Below are 20,270 nucleotides of genomic sequence, written 5' to 3' on the forward strand. Positions count from 1 at the left end.
AACATAGAACACTACAGCGCAGTACGGGCCCTTCGGCCCTCGATGTTGCACCGACCTGTGAAACCATCTGAAGCCTATCTGACCTACACTATTCCATTTTCATCCATATGTCTATCCAGTGACCACTTAAATGCCCTTAAAGTTGGCGAGTCTACTACTGTTGCAGGCAGGGCGTTCCACACCCCTACTACTCTCTGAGTAAAGAAACTGCCTCTGACACCTGTCCTATATCTACCACCCCTCAATTTAAAGCTATGTCCCCTCGTGTTGGTCATCACCATCCGAGGAAAAAGACTCTCACTGTCCACCCTATCTAACCCTCTGACTATCTTTTATGTCTCTATTAAGTCACCTCTCAGCCTTCTCCTCTCTAACGAAAACAACCTCAAGTCCCTGAGCCTTTCCTCGTAAGACCTTCCCTCCATACCAGGCAACATCCTAGTAAATCTCCTCTGAACCCTTTCCAAAGCTTCCACATCTTTCCTATAATGTGGTGACCAGAACTGCACGCAGTACTCCAGGAGCGGCCGCACCAGAGTTATGTACAGCTGCAGCATGACCTTGTGGCTCCGAAACTCAATCCCCCTACTGATAAAGGCTAGCACACCATATGCCTTCTGAACAGCCCTATTAACCTGGGTGGCAACTTTCAGGGATTTATGTACCTGGATGCCGAGATCTCTCTGTTCATCTACACTACCAAGAATCTTGCCATTAGCCCAGTACTCTGCATTCCTGTTACTCCTTCCAAAGTGAACCACCTCACACTTTTCCGCATTAAACTCCATCTGCCACCTCTCAGCCCAGCTCTGCAGCTTATCTATGTCCCTCTGTATCCTATAACATCCTTCAGCACTATCCACAACTCCACCGACCTTTGTGTCATCTGCAAATTTACTAACCCATCCTTCTACACCCTCTTCCAGGTCATTTATAAAAATGACAAACAGCAGTGGCCCCAAAACAGATCCTTGCGGTACACCACTAGTAACTGAACTCCAGGATGAACATTTGCCATCAACCACCACCCTCTGTCTTCTTTCAGCTAGCCAATTACTGATCCAAACCGCTAAATCACCTTCAATCCCATACTTCCTTATTTTCTGCAATAGCCTACCTTGGGGAACCTTATCAAACGCCTTACTGAAATCCATATACACCACATCAACCGCTTTACCCTCATTCACCTGTTTGGTTACCTTCTCAAAAAACTCAATAAGGTTTGTGAGGCATGACCTACCCTTCACAAAACCGTGTTGACTATAGCTAATCAACTTGTTCTTTTCAAGATGATTATAAACCCTATCTCTTATAACCTTTTCCAACATTTTGCCCACAACCGAAGTAAGGCTCACAGGTCTATAATTACCAGGGTTGTCTCTACTCCCCTTCTTGAACAAGGGGACAACATTTGCTATCCTCCAGTCTTCCGGCACTATTCCTGTCGACAAAGACGACATAAAGATCAAGGACAAAGGCTCTGCAATCTCCTCCCTGGCTTCCCAGAGAATCCTAGGATAAATCCCATCTGGCCCAGGGGACTTGTCTATTTTGACATTTTCCAAAATTGATAACACCTCCTCCTTTTGAACCTCAATTCCATCTAGCCTGGTCGACTGAACCTGAGTATTCTCCTCGACAACATTGTCTTTCTCCAGTGTAAACACTGATGAAAATTATCCATTTAACGCTTCCCCATCTCCTCTGATTCCACACACAACTTTCCACTATTATCCTTGATTGGCCCTAATTTTATTCTAGTCATTCTTTTGTTCCTGATATACCTATAGAAAGCCTTAGGGTTTTCCTTGATCCTATCCGCCAATGACTTTTCGTGTCCTCTCCTCGCTCTTCTTAACTCTCCCTTTAGGTCCTTCCTGGCTAACTTGTAACTCTCAAGTGCCCTAACTGAGCCTTCATGTCTCATCCTAACATAAGCCTTCTTCTTCCTCTTGACAAGTGCTTCAACTTCCTTAGTAAACCATGGTTCCCTTGCTCGACAACTTCCTCCCTGCCTGACAGGTACATACTTATCAAGGACACGCAGTTGCTGTTCCTTGAAAAAGCTCCACATTTCAATTGTACCCATCCTCTGCAGTTTTCCTTCCCCATCCTATACATCCTAAATCTTGCCGAATAGCATCATAATTGCCTTTCCCCCAGCTATAATTCTTGCCTTGCGGTATATACCTATCCCTGCCCATTGCTAAAGTAAACATAACCGAGTTGTGATCACTATCACCAAAGTGCTCACCTACGTCTAAATCTAACACCTAGCCGGGTTCATTACCCACAGTTTTAAAAATTAGGACTAGACCATTCAAAAAGAATATTAAAAATCATTTCTTCACTCAAAGGGTGGTAAAGCTTTGGAACTGTCTCCACAACGAGCAGTTGAAGCGAGGACAGTTGTTAATTTTAAATATGAGGTAGATAGATATTTGTTAAGCAAAGATATTAAGGGATATGGGCCAAAAGGAAGTAATGTGGAGTTAGGTCATAGATCAGCCATGATCTCATTAAATGGCGGGACAGGCTTGAGGGGCTGAATGGCCTACTCCTGTTCCTATGTTTCCATTTGCCAACATTTTGCCCACTTAACCCATCATCACTTCGAAAACTGTCCCTCTCGCAACTTGCCTTTCCATCTATTTTTGTGTGGTCGGCAAATTTGGCGACAGTACATTTGCTCCCTTCGTTTAAGTCATTAATATATTTTGTAAATTGTTGCGGTCCCAGCATTGATCCCTGTGGAAACCCACTGGTTACAGGTCGGCAACCTGAAAAAGAACCTTTTATCCCCACTCGCTGTTTCCTGCCCATTAACCAGTTCTCTAGCCATGCCAATATACTATCTCCAACACCATGGGCTCTTACCTTATAACTTCACCTTTTGTGAGGTACCTTGTTGAACACCTTTTGGAAATCCAAATACATCACAAATTCGGGTTCCCGTCTATCTACTCTGGTTAAGACTTCCGCGAAAAACTCTAATAAATTAGTCGGATACGATTTAAAGATTTTTAATTTGCTTCACGATAATACTTTCTGGGATTTATGTCAGTCAAGTCCAGTTTACTTTAAGGGTACATGCACAATACATGCAACAGTTTTGGACAGCAACACCTCCTGGTCTGGTTTGAAGCATGGTGATGTCAATGTCAGCTTGCATTGATCTAATTGGAGTATCTGACAACCACACATTGCATCTGTTAACATCTGTGAAATCACCCACTATTGTTGTTGGAATTTATTTGAAAGTAATTGTTCTTTAGCTGAAACCACCACTTTAATGGCTGCATTTATTGTTCATTCTAAGTGACGCTGCAAAAGGGATGGTAGACTGCCTTCTTGAATCACTGCAGTTCTTGTAGTGAAGCTAATCCTATGATAGGTTAAAACATAAATTCCAGGAATGACTCATTAGCCATGCAGGGTAGCACAATGTGTGACTTGAAGGTGCTGGTGTTCCCAAGACTTTGTTGTTTTTGTCCTTCTCATTGCAGGAGATTACAGAGGAATATGTTGTTGAAGTAAGTTAGGTGAGTTTCTGCAGTGTGCAGTGTAAATCATGCATTTACAGCCATGGTGCCTCAGTATTGGAGGAGAGCATGATTAAAACAAACTACCCTGATGTAGAGGACAGAATTATGAGGAAAAAGTGCAAAAATAACTTGACTGTTCCGGGTGGAAAGAGACATGTGAGAAAGAACCTCATTAAGGTAAATCAGTGGAATTTAAAAATAGATTAATGTAAAAGACAAATTCACATTTAATGCAAAGATGTACACCTTGCAGAAAATATGATGAAATGAAAAATTAAGAACTGGAAGAAGATTCTATGTTCGATAGTGGAAGCAAAAACTCTGGAACCATTCAATTTTAAAGCTATGAAGAGGACTTTCCAATAAGTGTTCATTAAAATGGGAGTCTGGAGACCTCCTGAGACAGTTGCATTATTGGAATTACCCAATCATTTTCTTCATTTGTATAGGATTTTAATGATCTTTGCACATAGTTGATTCGCAGACTTCTTAGGCTGCGTTTGATGCTCTGTGTACGGGGGGGAGTGTTTCCCACTGATGACATGATGACATTTGGCATCATTCTTGATGTCATAACGTTGGTTTCACATAATACTATATCAGGAAACCGCCCGTTTTATTCAAATATCATATTAAGTGCCTATTGAGGTAATTAACAATGGGAAAGCCGTTTTTTCAAGGACAAGCTTATTGTGTCAAGTTTTTTAACTGCAGCTGAGAGCAGTGCCTCAGCCTTGAAGTTCAGAAACCTTTGGCTGCATGGACTGCTCATTTCACTGGACATTGCAGAATTTCTCATATTGTCTCTTCAGAAGGACTCTCCTCTCATTGAAAGGGGACTTTTGAAACCTCATTTAATATTCTGTCCGTAAACCAGGTGTGAGTGGTGTCAACTCTCGGTCACAGATGGGATGATGCTCTCAGTAGTAGACACAGCTCCAGTGAGGATGATAGGAGGAATAGAAGCAGGGAGATGGATGAGACTAATGGATCAGAGGGAGGCCCAGGAAGCTGTGGGTCCTCAGGATGGTAACAGAGTCGCACCAGGTCTTGATGGTCAGGAGAAGCCTCAGAGGCGCAGAAGACATTATGCTGCACCAAGCGATTCACCGACCGGCAAATGAATGAGACTTGGTGTCAAAGACAACTGAGGCTCTCAAGAGCAACTGTTACATTCTTTTTGGAGATTCTAGCTGGAGAGGCGTTGTCAAATTGCCTTGGAGGCCACCCGATGCCTGTTGCCTGAAGCTCATAGTGGCATTGAAAAGTTTGCAATAGGCTGTTTTCAGGTAGTATCTGGTGACCTGGTAGGGATAACCCAGCCAGCTACACACCATTGCATCAAGGTGTTTACGGATGCAATGTTCTGGAGGGTTGGTAATTACATAGCTTTTACCAGAGTTGTGGAGATAAGCAAGGGAACTTCAGACCAGTGGGTTCCCTGTAAATGGTCGGGAGACTCTTGGAGAAAACTCCAGAAGGAGAGAATATATCTCCACTTGGAGAGGCAAGGTTTGATCAGGGATAATCAGCACGCCTTTGTCAGAGGGAGGTCATGCCTAACAAATTTGATTGCATTTTTGAGGAGGTGACCAGGTGTGTAGATGAATGAAGGTAGTACAGTTGATGTAGTTCATATGGATTTCAGCAAAGCCATTGACGAGGTCCCACATGGGAGACTTGTAAAGAAGGCAAATGTACATGGGATGCAGGGTAATTTGATAAGGTGGATTCAAAATTGGCTCAGTTGTAGGAGATAGAGGGTGATGACAGACTGCTGCTTTAGTGCCAACTGCTGCTTTAGAACAACAAAGCAGTTCTTTACTTCAGCAATGAGAGAGAGTGTATGTTCCTTTCACTTCCAAGGTCAAAACACGTCTGCCCATTTGTCTCAGAAAGCATCATGCAGGAACCAATTACTGACTGTCCCTGGCCAATCTACAGGCTGCCAGTTAGCCAATCGAACTGACTTCCTCAAAATTGGTTCATGAGATTCACTTTGCGCCGCCGAGTCCGTTTTTCCTTTCCAAAATACAAAACCTAGGAACACAATGTCCTGATGAGCAGGCAGCTTTAGCTCGAGTCCACTGCACATTCCGAATATAGGTCCACCGACCAAAAATAATCAAATCAAGTAAAATGGGAACAAAGGACTCTTACAGTAAATAAAGAGGTATCAGTAGATGTAGTATATTTGGATTTCCTGAGGACAGTCAATAAAGTTCACACAATTTAATATTTAAGATAACGGAACATAGAGTTGAGGATAATGTATTAGCATGTATGGGGAGGATTGTTTCAATTGATAGGAAGCAGAGAGAAGGCATAAATGAGGGATTTTAAAGTTGGCAGGTTGTAATTAGTCGAGTGTCACAAGCCACAGTGCTGCGGCCTTGGCTATTTACAATCTATATTAATGACAAAGAAACCAAGAATAAATATCCAAGTTTGCTGATGATACAAAGCTAGATGGGAATATAAACTGTGAGGAGAACACCACGAGACTGCAAGAGATAAAGATAGATTGAGTAAACAAAACAGAGCGAAACTGTGTACAATGTGAGGAAGTGTGATGTACTTTCTGCTAAGAATAGTTAAAGCAGACTTTCTTAATAAAGTGGTGATGCTTCCATATGTAATGTTCAGAGAAACTTGGGTTTACTCATAAACGAACACAGAAAATTAGCATGCAGATGCAGCAAGCAATTCTGAAGGCAAATGGCATGTTGGCCGTTATTGCAAGGGCAGCTGGCCGTCCGGGGGAACAAGGATGCCTTGTACAACTGTACAGCACTTAGTGAGACCACATCTGAAGTATTTTTTGCAGTTTTAGTCAAAGGAGGGATCAACTTGTATTGGATGGTGTTACAGTGAAAGTTCACTAGATTGGCTCCTGGGATGTGAAGGAGTCTTAGATGAAAGGCTGAGGTAAATTGAGTCATGACGACCAAAAGAATCTCAGTTTTGATTATATATCAGTTGTGTTTAATACATGCAGGTGGAGTGCATGAGAATCATAAAGTCCATACAGTGGTTACAGCAAAGAAGTAGGCCATGATGTCCATGATTGAATTAGGCGGTATATGGTGTAATGTTTTCTTATATAAGACTGTGTAAAGATGGCTCCAGTGTTATCCTTTCACCAGCTAGCTTTCTAGATTATCTGAAATAGCTGAATGCCCGTTTTTGGCATCTACACTTGGCCTTTGATAGTGAGTGGAAAAATAACAAGGATCCTTGTTCTTGATCACTATCTAGTACCTTTGTTAAGCGTGAATAGTGATGATTGACGAAACAACCTGTAATGTCTCCTGCAATGTTCAGTGTTCACTGTTACAGCTTTTACTTAAACAACCATATGGATGGAGAGTTGGAGGGCAGCTGCTGCCCACAACACCATGTTTCCAACAAGCGGTTTTAGCAGCTTTAGAGGGGTAAAGGAGACAAAATGGAGATGATGATTTGTTCAGGGGAATGGTACAATTCTGAAATTCCAAAGGGCGCGATTCTCCGCCCCCCCCCCACGACGGGGCGGAGAATAGCGGGAGGGCCTTCCCGCCATTTTTCCCGCCCTCCCCCTATTCTCCCCCCCCCCCCCCCCTCCCCCGCCCAACTCCCGACACGAATCGCTGCCGCCGTTTTTTTACGGCGGCAGCGATTCACAGCTGATAGGATGGGCCGAAGTCCCAGCCTCTTACGCTGTTTTCTACGATACGGCAAACACACCTGGTCTGGACGTTCGTAAAAACGGCGGGAACAACTCGCTTTTTATAACCATGGCACCGATTGGCACAGCAGTACCACGGCCGTGCCAAGGGTGCCATGGGCCCGATGCCGCGCACTATTTCTCCTTCCGCCGGCCCGCAGTATCCATTCGCGGGCGGCTGAGGGGCATCCCGGCCGCGATGCGCGGGTTTCGCGCAAATACGCGATGACGTCATCCGCGCATGCGCGGGTTGGAGTCTTCCAATCCGCGCATGCGCGGCTGACGTCATATGACGCGTCAGCCGGCGCTAACTCCGGCAAGCGGGCTTAACGAAATTCGTTAAGCCCGTGATGCCGGAGCTTACGGCGTCGGGCTGCTAGCCCCGACCGGGGACCAGAATCGGTTCCCGGTCGGGAAGGGGCGCGCTGGCGTCAAACGCCCGGGTTTGACGCCAGCCTTACGATTCTCCCGTTTTGGGAGAATCGCGCCCAAAGTTTGCGTCTTGTTTTTAAGAACATTAGGAATAAATGTTATTTCCAATTATATTGCACATCAGTTTTTGTGTAAGGTTTCCGTTGAATTACATCACCGATGCAAAAAATGTCACAAATCGAGGACAAAATACAATGCAAGGAACAAAAACCACACTTACTAGAACTATCAAAGGAACCTATCAGTTGCAAAGGGGTTGTACTGAGATAATTTGCTGAATGATGTTGCCTGCAGCATCTTGCTGTCATGCCAATCTTGCAATCTTGTGAATATGAGGTCTGGACCAAATATTTTGCCATATCTTTCCATCCGCTAATTCAGTTATCTTGCATTTAGTCATAAAACAAAACACTGCTTTCTGCATCAGTATACATTTTGTTGGATTTAGTTTGCGGCTTGTACAATAATGTAACTTACGATTTTGGGGTACAACTTATCCATTCCTTTCCACCAAGGGACTAATTTCATAAGCGAACCGTAATTTATTTAAACCAAATAGGACTTCATACATACAATAGCTGGTGAAGTTGTCCACAGTAAAACTGACTAGAATTGGCTTTCTGAAAATGACAGAAGCATTCATTTTGGCTAATCTTCAAATAATAGAAAAATAATCGTCCTTTCAGCAGCATACAACAGTCTAATTAATATGCAGAATAGCAGATATATGCAGGCTTTTCCGATGTGTGGCCGAGGGCCAAATGCGGCCCTTGTAAGCCCCTCTATGCAAACCCAGAGCTGATTTCCAAAATGCCAGTCAAACAGGTGTGTGTTTGAATGGAAGAATCTGCATGGAGTTGCTCCTCCAATCAGATGCCGCTTCTTTCCCATGTTTGCTACAGCAAATATGGGAGAGAAACGACCTGTGTTTGGAGGAGCAATGGACATCAACTGCAATGACTTTGGGGCCTTGGGAGCAGAGCCCGGAAAGCCAAAGACTGGGGCCCTTGGAGCAGAGGACCAAGGATCAAAGGAGTGGGATATGTCGGGCCAGAAAGCAATGCCGAGGGGGATCGGAGATGCTGCGCCGTGGATCTCGGAGCAAAGGTGTCATGCAGCCTGAATGTGCTGGGGTGTGGGGTCTGGCCGTCTGCTCCGGGGTCTGGCCATCTGGACTGGTCCAACCATCGGGACCAAGTTCCTAGGAGGCCGAAGCGGGCCTACTGGCATCTGAGCATGTGAGTGGCAGGAGACTGTGTGTGAGCATAGGGTGTGAGAGAGAGTGAGCATGAGGGGTGGAAGAGAAAGAGAGCATGAGGGATAAGAAAGAGAGAGAGGGCTGAGAGGGCGAGAGAGCACAAGATGAAGGAGAGAGAGAGAGTGTGTGATGACAGAGCGAGCACGAGATGGAAAGTGAGGGAGAGAGCACGAGATGGAAGAGCGGGAGAGAGCATAAAAGGGAAAAGAGAGAGCGCGAGATGGAAGAGAGAGAGAGCACGAGATGGAAAAGCGGGAGAGAGCGCAGGATGGAAGAGAGAGCGAGGGGATGGAAGAGAGAGCGAGGGGGGATGGAAGAGAGAGAGAGCGAGGGAGAGAGAGAGAGAGCAGATCGGAAGATGAAGAGAGAGAGAGCGAGATGGAAGAGAGAGCGAGATGGAAGAGAGAGAGAGCGAGATGGAAGAGAGAGAGAGAGAGCGAGATGGAGAGAGAGAGAGCGAGATAGAAGAGAGAGCGAGCGAGATGGAAGAAGAGAGAGAGCGAGAGAGAGAGAGAACAAGATGGAAGGGGAGGGAGAGAGAGAGAGATGGAAGAGAGAGGAGAGAGATGGAGAGAGAGAGAGCGAGAGAGAGAGAGGGAGAGAGAGAGAGAGATAGATAGAGCGAGAGAGAGAGAGAGAGATGGAAGAGAGAGCGAGAGAGAGAGTGAGATGGAAGAGAGAGAGAGAGCACGAGATGGAAAAGGAGAGGAGAGAGAGCGCAAGATGGAAGAGAGAGCGAGATGGAAGGGAGGAGAGCGAGATGGAAGAGAGAGCGAGATGGAAGAGAGAGCGAGATGGAAGAGAGAGAGCGAGGGGATGGAAGAGAGAGCGAGGGGATGGAAGAGAGAGCGAGGGGATGGAAGAGAGAGCGAGGGGATGGAAGAGAGAGCGAGGGGGGATGGAAGAGAGAGAGAGGGGGGATGGAAGAGGGAGGGAGAGAGAGAGATGGAAGAGAGAGAGAGGGAGAGAGAGAGAGAGATGGAGAGAGAGGAGAGAGAGAGAGAGAGAGAGAGAGAGAGAGAGAGAGTGCGAGAGCGAGAGAGATGAGAGAGAGAGAGAGAGCGAGAGAGAGAGTGAGATGGAAGAGGGAGAGATGGAAGACAAAGAGGGCGAGATGGAAGAGAGAGAATAGAGGATGGGAGAGACAGTGGGTGCGCGGATGGGAGAGAGGGGAGCGCGAGATGGAAGAAGAGAGGGAGCGCGAAGAGAGGGAGAGAGCGCGATGAATACAGGAATTTTATTAAAAGCCTAGGTTAACGTGTGTACCTATCTATATATAATATATATATATACATCTGTTGCAATAAGATTATTAAAGAACCTCTGTTAAGTATCCAGGTTCTGTAAGCTAGAGCTGCAATTAAGATGTAATGAAAGTGAGATAATTACTAATTTTAACCATTTACTTGTTTACAAAGGGATGCCTAATGGAACTCTGTTATGATTTCTGGAGATTCCCTGGAAAGTACATAATTTAAGACATTGTATTTAGACTTAGGTAAGCAGATCATGGGATGAGTGGGATAAAGATTATGTAATTGATGGGAGGAGAAAGCAGTTTTAGTCACAGGATCTTTTAGTCTGACAATGGAGCTGGTTTAGCACACTGGGCTAAATAGCTGGCTTTGAAAGCAGACCAAGGCAGGCCAGCAGCACAGTTCAATTCCCGTACCAGCCTCCCTGAACAGGCGCCGGAATGTGGCGACTAGGGGCTTTTCACAGTAACTTCATTTGAAGCCTGCTTGTGACAATAAGTGATTTTCATTTCATTTCATTTTCATTTTCATTTCATTTCACACAAGGATCTGCAGGCTGTTCCTGAAAGGGTCTCTCTCTCCAAAAAGTCTTCCAAGAAAGCTCTACACGATTACAGAAAATAGCTCTGTTTGCTAACTTTATTTACCAGTGGCTTTGACCTCTAATGGGCTTTTCTTAATTGGATATAGAGATGGTATAAATTAGTAGTTAGTGTTTTGTTTATTTTAAGAATAGTTTATCTGTTAATTGAAAAGCTACTTTCTGCGATGTTAATGTGGTTACTACTGTGTTAGCAATGTTTGTTTTGACAAAAGATTCACATGTGTCAGTGCAATCACTCCCGGGGCGAAGTATCCTTTCCTCTCAGTTTTACAAATTGAAAGATTGTTGGGGTCTGGTCCTGTTTTCAAATATAAATTGGAGTTTGGTCGGGTACACGGAAATATCTGGAGTCATAAACTGTTGTGAGAATGGAGACTAATCCTTGCGCCAAGTAAAAGGTAAATACAGAATTTTCATATTACTATTTGTCGCTAACTGAAATTAATAGTCTGTTCTAGGCTGGGATTAACTGAAATAAGATAATTCATTGCCTTTACCAATAAGGATTCAGACTATATTGTACGTTTGTGACTGTAGATATGATATCTCCCTGCCAACATCTAATAAAATGAATTGTTTTTGTTTTAGGATCATCCTGTTATGTTCTATTTATACTGCATGCTTGATCAGCCACTTAGTTTAAACCCATCAAGAGTTCTGCTAATGCTACAATGAAGCTGGATCTTGGAAGGTATACAGTAGCATCCCTTGTTGTGATTCCTTAGCTTCTGTTATCACTGGAAAGCAAAGCAATTGTCCGGCATATGCATTTACCAAGGCACATGCAGGAAACTAGGATGTGAAGGCAATTATGTGCTGCAATAACCCAAAGGATCCTTTTAGTAACTCAATACTTCTCACATCTGAAAAACACTATGTTATCCATCATGTTATTATAATTTTATTAGAGTCTGCCTTCTGGAAAAAAGGGTTAAGTCCTGGCCACATCTTCTCGATGAGTGTTTTTTCCTCTGCTGATCATGATTTTGAAGATTTCGTGAACACATTAATTATTGACCCACAGAATGCATGTTTATAAAAAAAATAAAAACCAAAATTACTGAAGATACTCAGTAGGTTATGCAGCATCTGTGTGGAGATAAAAGGTACTGTTTCAGGTCACTGACCTTTGATCAGAACTAGAGAAAAGTTATAATTGTAATAGATTTTAAGCAAGTGAAAGTGGGGAGGTTGTTTAAAGAACATGAGGAAAGGTCCATGATAGGTGCACGACAGGAGATATTAAGTGACAAAGGTTGGTAATGCAAGGCAAAAGAGTGTAGGTCATAAGTCCCAATGACTGGCAGGTCATATCAAACAACAAGTCCCTTTCATTGTTCGCAGAATGCACTGTACAGACCATACCCAGTCAGCTTCCAAAACTCAAAACACAGTGTCCAATATCAGATGTGATTCTGCAGTTGGTCAACATTTGCTAAATAACCCCGACTGAGCTAAAAGTTACGCCAACAAGGGCAGCATGGTGGCGCAGTGGTTAGCACTACTGCCTCATGGCACTGAGGATCCGGGTTCATCCCGGCCCCAGGTCACTGTCTGTGTGGAATTTACACATTCTCCCTGTATCTACGTGAGTCTCATCCCCAGAACCCAAAGATGTGCAGCATAGGTGAATTGGCCATGCTAAATTGCCCCTTAATCGGGAAAAAAAGAATTGGGTACTCTAAATGTGTCCTGAAAGCTACAAATATTAATACACAGGGTCCTGTTCCTTGCAAACAGAAAGGACATGTACAAACATTACATAGAAACTTAGAACATTGGAGCAGGAGGATGCTATTCGGCCCTTCGAGGCTGTTCGGCCATTCAACAATAACAGCATGCCTAACAGCACTGTGGGTGTACCTACACCTCAAGGACTGTAGCGGTTCAAGAAGGCAGCTCACCACCACCTTCTGAAAGGCATGTAGGGATGGGCAATAAATGCTGGCCTAACCAGCGACACGCACCTCCCGTAAATGAATTTAAATAAATATGATCATAGATGCTCATCCAACCTGTTCCCACTCTCCTCCCATATCCTTTGATTACTTTAACCCCAAGTGCTATATTTAACTCCTTCTTGAAAACATACAATGTTTTGGCTTCAACTGCTTCCTGTGGTAACAAATTCCATAGGCTGACTGTAAGGTCGTTTTCGGGCCGAACGTCTGGGTGGTTCCGCTGTGCTTTTCCCAGCGGTTCCCTGCTTCGACTCCTGCGAGTAATGTATCTAGGTCGGATGAGTCGACCTCCTGCATCTCTGAATTGATGGGCTCAAGCGCCTCGCTGGGTATCACCGGTGGTTGTTCTGGAGGAAGGGGCACTACCGGCCTTGGGGGGCTTCGGCCGGTCTTCGGGCACCAGGACAGCCCAACTGTGAAGATGGTCCATGTGTTGGTTAGAGTATTTGCTCTGCACCCATATGGAATATGAGACTGGACCAGACCACTTTATTAACATACCTGGGGTCTATGGCTGCAAAATTCCGGATGTAAACAGTGTTGCCTGCTAAATATTCCTTACGGGTCTGCTTTGTCCTGTTTTGACTTGTTCCTGTTGGTTGCGGATCCTTTCTCCAATGTCAAATCAAGGCTCAACCGCAGGCGCAGCCGATGTCCCATCAAAGGTTCTGTGGGCGCCATCCCAATGGTGGCGAGTGGTGTGGTCCGACAGTAAAAAAGGAAACGGGCGAGGCAGGTTTCTGGGGAACCCGAGGTCTGTTTCCCCATCCCGTGTTTAAATGTCTACTGCTCATTCGGCCAGCCCATTGGATTGGATGACAGGTGATGAGGTGCGGTGCACACATGATGGATCCTGTTTTGGGTTAGGAAATCGGTGAGCTCTGAACCTGTAAAAGCGATGCCATTGTCCGATACCAATACCTCAGGAAGTCTCTGGACACTAAAGGTTTGTCGGAGCTGCTCGGTGGTGACTCGCAATATTGTCATCCACTTTGAATATGCATCTACGATAGTTAAATACATCCCCTTGAAAAGGCCCCGCAAAATCCACATGAAGGGGACCATGGCTGGCCCGGCTGTTCCCATGGATGGAGTGGAACTGTAGGAGGGAGCTTTTGTGCTCCTGGCACCGTGTACATTGCGTTGATAACTTCTCGATATCTGCATCTATTCTGGATCACCACACAGCTTTGGGCCAACATTTTCATTTTAGAGACTCCCGGGTGTCTGTCGAGGTCTTTCAAGATCGTCCTCGTCCGCACTTGGGAATTACCACCCTGGAACCTCACTGTAGAATGCCATCCACCATGCTGAGTTTGGCCTCTTTGTGGTAAAAGCACATTGATCCTCGGAGGGGAAGCGATGCTGTGCCCTGTATAGCACTATGTGGCGGACCTTTGCTGATCTGGGCCTGTCTGTGTTCATGCCTTTACTTCGGCCACTGTCGCAGGCAAAGAGACAAAGTGTTGGGCAGCGATCACCTCGTCCGACGCGGTCGGTGTTGGCGTCCTGGTGTGCAGAGGGAGGCGGCAGAGGGCAACCGCGTATGGAATCTATGTCCTTGGGCCATGTTCCAAGACGTACTCATGCCGCCAAGAGCAGAGCCCAACACTGATTGCAGGCGGATGCCACCGGGAGATTTCCCTCTTTCTTTGAACAACCCTAATCGGGGCTTATGGTGCGTATAAGCTGTAAACATATGCCCAGACACACTGATGGAACCGTTTTACTCCAAAAACCAGCGCCAAACCTTCTTTCTCTATTTAATAGTAATAATAATAATCTTTATTGTCACAATTGGCATACATTAACACTGCAATGAAGTTACTGTGGAAAGCCCCTGGCCGCCACATTCCGGCGCCTGTTCGGGTACACAGAGGGCGAATTCAGGATGTCCAATTCACCTAAAAAACACATCTTTCTGGACTTGTGGGAGGAAACCGGAGCACCCGGAGCAAACTCACGCAGATACTGGGAGAACATGCAGACTCCACACAGACAATGACCCACGCCGGGAATGGAACCTGGGAACCTGGAGCTGTGAAGCAACAGTGCTACCCACTGTACTACCGTGCCGCCCATATTTGAGTGTAATTTCGCTTCGCTGCTGCAAAGTGTGTGAAGCATACGCTATGGGCTGCTCTGAACCGTCGTCCATCCGGTGTGCCAGGACAGCCCTGATGCCATAGAGCGAGGTGTTGCATGTTAGCAATAAAGGTTTTGACAGGTCGAAGTGCATCAGCAGATGCGCCGATGATAGTTGTCACTTTATGTTGTTGAATGCTGCCTGCTGTGGTGGGTCCCAAAACTAATGGTGGCCCTTTACTAGCAACTGGTGCAGTGCGGCCAACACTGTTGCCATGTTTGGGATGAACATGCCGTTAGAAATTAATAAGGCCCAAGAAAGAGTGCAGTTCTGTTTGATCCTTAGGCACGGGTGCCTGCCGGATTGCCCGCACCTTATTGGCCACTAGGTGTAACCCGTTTCTGTCCACCTTGTAACCTAAGTAGACTACCTCTTTTGCGTGGAATACGCACGTTTCACGCCGCAGGCGGACCCCGAATCGACATACCATGTCCTCTAGGTTTTTCTTGTGTTCCCGGTCGGAGTCATCCAGGTAAAACGCAACCTGTGGCAATTCTTGCAGAATATTCTCCATCATCGCTGGAATATGTTACATGCTGAAGAAACTCTGAATGGCAGCCTGTTGTATTCCAAAAAACCCCTGTGCATGTTGATGGTTACATATTAGTGCTGTGTCCAGAACTAATTGAAGATAAGCATGGCTCATGTCCAGCTTGGTGAAGATACGCCCTCTGCTAAAACTCGCATATAGATCCTCCATCTTGGGTACCGGATAATGATCCAAGCGGGATGCGCGATTGATTATCATCTTATAATCTCAACAATGGCGGGCGGAACCGTCCTACTGGTAGAACCGACACAGCCCAATGCGCAAACTCACCGGCCGGATGATTCCCAACCACTCCAGCCGATCCAGTTCTATATCGACCTTTGGTTTCAGTATTACCCACTGTGTCACCGCACCGCCCTTCTCCGTTTCGTGATACCTGAAAAGCGATTCACCATCGGGCAGAGAATCCAGCATTGGGCAAAAAATGGGAATCAACCCCATTCCGATGCCCCGGTCTACTGCTGGCGACAGAATTGAGGTTCACACCCCCACTAGCGAGAGGATGCAAATGGGTCATTAAGACCCAACTGCCTCCGAGTAACGGACCAGGAATTATATTCTCTGGGCCAGCATGATTCTCTGGTCCTCTGGGCTGGGAACCACATAGGTGAGAATTGATACAGGTCTTGACAAACATGGCCCTCACGCTGAGGACCTCACGGTGGGCCAAGCATGTAACTCTTAAGCCCACAAAGTCCATCGGAGGGCCAACACACCCCCACCAGATTCCCCCCACCTCCCCCCATAACAGAGCTCCCAGTTGAGAGACCCCCACCAGAGAGCCCGCAATTAGAGATATCTTGACTGGAGACCCCTGCCTGGAAGCGTCCCATAAGAGTGACTCCTGCCTGGAAGCCTTCCATAAGAGAAACCCCTGCCTGGAAGCTAGAGAGCAGTGAAACAAATCCTGCTTTAAAACTCACCTGCTGACCCAGGCAGAGGAAGCATCACCTGTCAATTCCTGGAAAGAGAAAACCAGTCAGCTGGGTTTAAACCCCCTCAGATCTTTGATCGGTAGCATTGTGGATAGCACAATCGCTTCACAGCTCCAGGGTCCCAGGTTCGATTCCGGCTTGGGTCACTGTCTGTGCGGAGTCTGCACATCCTCCCTGTGTGTGGGTTTCCTCCGGGTACGCCAGTTTCCTCCCACAGTCCAAAGATGTGCAGGTTAGGTGGATTGGCCATGCTAAATTGCCCTTAGTGTCCAAAATTGTCCTTCGTGTTGGGTGGGACTACTGGGTTATGGGGATAGGGTGGAGGTGTTGACCTTGGGTAGGGTGCTCTTTCCAGGAGCCGGTGCAGACTCGCTGGGCCGAATGGCCTCCTTCCGCACTGTAAATTCTATGTATCTCTGTGAAATTGCTTTCACCAGGATGTGATTGACAGCTTCCGCATACCCAACTGCTGCATTGTTTCATTCACCTGCATCATCTTGAGTGGCTTTGAAGTACCAAGTTCTTTGAACACTCTCACTTCCTCTTTTTCTCTGCAGAAAGCACTTAACTGTCTTTGATGTGGTCCAGACGCTGTCAGTCATAGCTATAGTCTTTGAAGTATGCAGCTGTGGAAAATAACAACAGTTTATAAACATCTAGTTATGATTGACAGCTGGACAACATTAAAGGCAATCTCTCTAATTGAGGGGTCGTGGGGGGGTCGGTTTAGAACATAGAACATACAGTGCTGAAGGAGGCCATTCGGCCCATCGAGTCTGCACCGACCCACTTAAGCCTTCACTTCCACCCTATCTCTGTAACCCAATAACCCCATCTAACCTTTTTTTTGGACACTAAGGGCAATTTAGCATGGCCAATCCACCTTACCTGCACATCTTTGGACTGTGGGAGGAAACTGGAGGACCCAGAGGAAACCCACTCAGACACTGGGAGAACCTGCAGACAGTGACCCAGCGGGGAATCGAATCTGGGGACCCTGGCGCTGTGAAGCCACAGTGGGGCAGTGCTACCGTGGTGCCCTACTATAGGGTTGACCCAGAAAATCTGGGTGGGGGTGGGGGTGTGGGGGCTGAATTGCGTTGCGGTGGGAGGGGGGGGGGGGGGGCAGCTGCATGACCTAGTTATCAGGCTGTCAGCTAAAAATGACCCCCACAATTCTCGCCATGCATAAATTTGCATGGCTATGGTTGTCACTCGCTTCCTCTTTCGTGCACTGCTCCCCTTCATTCGGCCAATTTTACATCTTTGTTGCCACTGTTCCTTTCATTCCATGAGATATAACTTTGCTCACAAGTCTGTTCTATAGCCACTATCAGATGTATTTGGAAATTCCATGCGCACTACATCAACACATTGCTCCTATCAACCCTCCCTGGTACTATTTTAATGAATCGAGCAAGTTGAACACAATTTTTCCTTAACTCCTTGCTGGCTTTCCTTTATTAACCTTCATTTGTCCACGTAACTTGTCCAAATTACTGTTTTGTTTGTCATAGACGTTACAGTACAGAAGGAGGCCATTCAGCCCATCGAGTCTGCACCGGCTCTTGGAAAGAGCACCCTACCAAAGCCCACACCTCCACCCTATCCCATAACCCAGTAACCCCACCCAACCTAAGGGCAATTTTGGATACTAAGGGCAATTTAGCATGGCCAATCTACCTAACCTGCACATCTGTTCCCAGAAACTTACCTACCAAAGTTAAACCTGACTGACCTGTAGTTGCTGGGCTTATCTTTACACACTTTTTTGAACAAGGGTGTAACATTTGCAATTCTCCCAGTCCTCTGGCACCCCCTTGAGTAAGGAAGACTCAAAAATGTGGCCAGTGCCTTTGCAATTTCCATCCTCACTTTCTTCAGTATCTTTGGATGCATCACATCTGATCCTGATTAGAAATGGCAGGGTTCTTAGATTCTTATAGAAATCTTAATTTTGTTGGTTTACATAAGTTCAATCAACGCTGCGGTGTAGAGTGAAAGTGGATCCATACTGAAATTCCTTGCATAGAATGCAAGTAGGAAGGAAATTCAAAGTTAAAACCAGTTATGGTATTGTTTTTGACTTTAAAGTTCATGGATATTTTGGTTTTACAGATGGGCAACTACCAATTTTCACATTCTTTTCCTATTGAGTGTAAAATGTCTAAATCCACCTTGAGCATGTCCAAATAGTATTTAAGCATAATATAATGAAGCACTCCTTATTCTACAAAACTAAGATATATGCTTTGACAGAGTACTTGTTATATTGTAACTTGATTTCAGTTCATAAAGTGAGGAATTTCTTTTTGATGTTAACGTCTGACATTCCAAGGAATTTTGTGCGTTTATGCGAGACATTTTCAGAAGAACAGGTATTTCAGCTCACTATCCAGCAGCTAATATATTGCAAAAGCCCACATTTATGATGTTGATGCATTAGTTTTGCCACAGCGAATTGCAGCTCAAAAGCTAAAGTTCTAAAAAGTCAACTTCACAAGACCACATGTTTGAATTTGATGCCACTAGTACAGGTTCTAGTAAAGCATAAAAAGTAATTTTTTGCCCTTGTTCAGGGTCACCTACATTAACCATTTAATTCACTGCACTTTTTGCAGTAGTAATGATAGTGAAAATTATCAGCGTTTGCTGCCATTACACCTCTGAAACTTATCAAAATTCTAGAGTTCGCACTCCAGCAGTGGGAATCCAGAAGTTGCTGTTGGTGATTCTATGCAATTCTTAGGGTGCACTGGCAAAAGCCTCTGCAGGCAGCAATCAATTAGAAATCATTGAACTTGTATTATAATACTGCAGATGTCGGTTTTAACTCTACCTTTGAAGCCTTGAAAATCTGTCCAAAAACGGACATTGACATTTACCCCAAGTATAAAAGTGAACTCTGGTGTGAGTGGTTGCCATTTTGAAATGTGATTGGCACCCAACCGCAAAGAGTGGATGTGGCTTAAACTGTCCACCTCTGTAACCAGCCATGGTCGCCTGGTTGATCCCTTCGGCCTTTTTTTATATGGTACGGAATGTAAAACATACATTTGTGGCACGAAGAATTGAGGCTGACTGCTCACACAAGTATAAACATATTGTGGCTGAAATTCTACACACTGCGTATGTGCAAAAACATGGGCTGACTCTTTGCCGCATCACATTTCAGGTTCATCATGCCGGTGGGATGCTCCAGTCAATGGGTTTCCCATTGTGGGACAGACACATGCTGTTGGGAAACCCCCAGGCTGCCAGCAAAACAGAGCATCCCTACGGCGGAGAATCCAGCCCATGATTTTGGAGCTAAGAAAAATGGTTGACTTATATACGGGTCTACTTTAAAAATATGCTCTCTCACAGGATTGTGAGCATTGCTGGCTAAGCCAGGATTTATTGCCCATGCCTTAATTGCCCTAGAGACTTATATCCACCCTGTCAAGGATCTCAGGATCTTGTGTGTTCAATAAGATCACATCCAGTAGCATAGATCCAACCTGCTCAACCTTTCTTATAAGATAAGCGCTTCATCCCAAGAATGAGGAATCCTTGAAGCAGGCACCTGCCTTCCTGCACTCTCCCCTACAAATGTTCTCTGTTAACCTCAAAAATCAGTATGTCTGCTATATAATTGAAGTTGTGAAATAACTGTCTTATCAATTTATTTGAGCCTGGAGGTATCTTGTGTAATCGGTTTTGATAGGTTTTGAAAGCAGCCCATGCAGAATCAACGGCAACAGCAACAAATAATGCGGCTGTCATTATTTGAGATTTGGTGAGCGTATTGGCTTGTATTACACAATGGGAAACAGAAAAGGTGCAGCATTATGTTGTCATTAATGAAATAAAGTCAGAACATTTCACTTGCCTTGAG

General features: G+C 45.3%; 1 protein-coding gene across 1 annotated transcript in view; it reads left to right on the plus strand.

Moving 5' to 3' along the window:
- The window catches only part of LOC119964467 (CMP-N-acetylneuraminate-beta-1,4-galactoside alpha-2,3-sialyltransferase-like), a 617,002-nt gene that overhangs the window by 349,783 nt on the left and 246,949 nt on the right, over positions 1-20,270 (plus strand).

The sequence above is a fragment of the Scyliorhinus canicula genome, chromosome 4, assembly GCF_902713615.1.
Source record: "Scyliorhinus canicula chromosome 4, sScyCan1.1, whole genome shotgun sequence".
NCBI lineage: Eukaryota > Metazoa > Chordata > Chondrichthyes > Carcharhiniformes > Scyliorhinidae > Scyliorhinus > Scyliorhinus canicula.